The 1,927-nt window shown below is 41.3% G+C and overlaps 1 pseudogene; it reads left to right on the top strand.

The window, feature by feature from the left end:
* Positions 1-494: 494 nt before the first annotated feature.
* On the top strand, positions 495-1,430 carry LOC140615558 (olfactory receptor 52M1-like; annotated as a pseudogene).
* Positions 1,431-1,927: the final 497 nt, after the last annotated feature.

The raw sequence follows: 1,927 nt of genomic DNA, 5'->3' as shown, positions 1-1,927 counted from the left end.
ACCTAGTCAGTCTCAGGACTCTATCATTCTAGCTTTCAGCATCAACAGGTCTCCTTCCAAGGAGCTCTCATTTTGAGACCTCCTAATAGAATCCTGGGAGATATTACATAGCCTACCTGCAGAGTCAAATGACTAAATAGGTACCAGTCTGCCTCAGGTCATTTCATTTATAGATGCAAGAACATTACTCAGAGTCCTATTACAAAGAGATACTCTTACATTCATTCAAATATGTAGTTAGCATGTGCCTGGCAAATTTTTTCAATACCATGAAAGTAATAACATGACACTTCTAGGACTTTGTTCCATAGTTTTTCTAATAAATTTTTTATTGGTGTTCAATTTGCCAACATACAGAATAGCTTCTTCTAAGAAAGTTTACAGCATCTTATCAGTGAGCCTATTCTTTATTGCAGAACTTAAAAATATTCTTTTTTATTTGTAGAAAAGTTTCTACTGCATTTTGGGGCACGAGTGAAGTTCATTTATAAGTCATGCTCACTTCTCATAATGTCTATTCAATACCTAGTCCCTTCCAGCTCACTGGCTAGAGTCCCTATATATCTGGCTTTCCATCCCCCTCAGCTCCATTTACCTGGTTGCTGTGGTGGGGAATGTCACCATTCTGGCTGTGGTAAAGGTGGAGCATAGCCTGCATCAGCCCATGTATTTCTTCCTGTGTGTTTTGGCCGTCATTGACCTGGTTCTGTCTACTATGCCCAAAATGCTGGGAATCTTCTGGTTTGGCGCTGGGAACATTGGCCTGGATGCCTGCCTGGCTCAAGTGTTCCTCATCCACTACTTTGCCACAGTGAGTCCAGCATCTTCCTTGCTGTAACTTTTAACCACTGTGTAGCCATCTGTAACCTACTCTGTTCCACTACAGTATGAGTGAGCACTGTGGTGTGATGTTTGGGGGTGGCTGCCCTCCTCTGGGGTATACTCTACATTAGACCCCTGCCTTTGATAATCCACCTGTGGCTACTCCTTTACAAAGCTCATGTCATCTCCCACGCCTACTGTGAGCACATGGATGTGAGCACCTTGGTTGTGGTGACAGCAGGGTCAACAATGTCTATGGGCTGAGCTTTGGCTTTCTGGTCCTGATCCTGGAACCAACAGCCATTGCTGCCTCTTATATGATGATTTTCTGGGCTGTGGTGGGACTGGCCACACCTGAGGCCAGGCTTAAAACCCTGGGGACATGTGGTTCTCACATCTGTACCATTCTGATCTTTTATGTTCATATTGCCGTTTCTTCTCTCATTCATCGATTTGGTCACCAGGTGCCTCCTCCAATCCACACTCTAGTGGCCAGCTTCTACCTCCTCATTCCTTCAATCCTCAATCCCACTGTCTATGCTGTCTGCATCAAGCAGATCTGAGAGAGGCTTCTCCAAATCCTGAAGATAGAAACTAAGATCAAATGACTGTTACTTCCTTCTTAAGTAAGCACACAGAGAAGGGATTGAAATATGGGGGGCACCTTGCCAAATGGGAACTTCAAGCAGTCTGAGATGTTAGGCCAGTGTTCTCCAGTTTATGTTTCCAATAGAATGCTAAGAATAGACAACTCAATTCTAAGGGTAGTTGACTTTTTTGTTTAACAACTAAAGGATATTTGAGCTGTCAAGGTAAGATCATGAGGACATCAGTAATACAAGTAGCAATTTGCATTCAATTAGCACTTATGTAATTCTTACAGATGTCCTAACATATTAAAAGGTTGGTAGTATTGTTCACATTTTATGCATTGGGAAGAGGACAGGATATATTTTATAAACTGCATAAGGTTTCTAAGGCATGTAGATCAAATGCTTTAGCATTTATAACATTGTGTTATAGGATACACAGAAAATTTATTGAGTAGAAGGTATATTTTAAATAAATTCTAGAAAACTGGATTTCATTAAAATGGCCTTAATAA

The sequence above is a fragment of the Canis lupus genome, chromosome 23 (assembly GCF_048164855.1).
Source record: "Canis lupus baileyi chromosome 23, mCanLup2.hap1, whole genome shotgun sequence".
NCBI lineage: Eukaryota > Metazoa > Chordata > Mammalia > Carnivora > Canidae > Canis > Canis lupus.
This window is presented reverse-complemented; position numbering and strand designations above follow the sequence as displayed.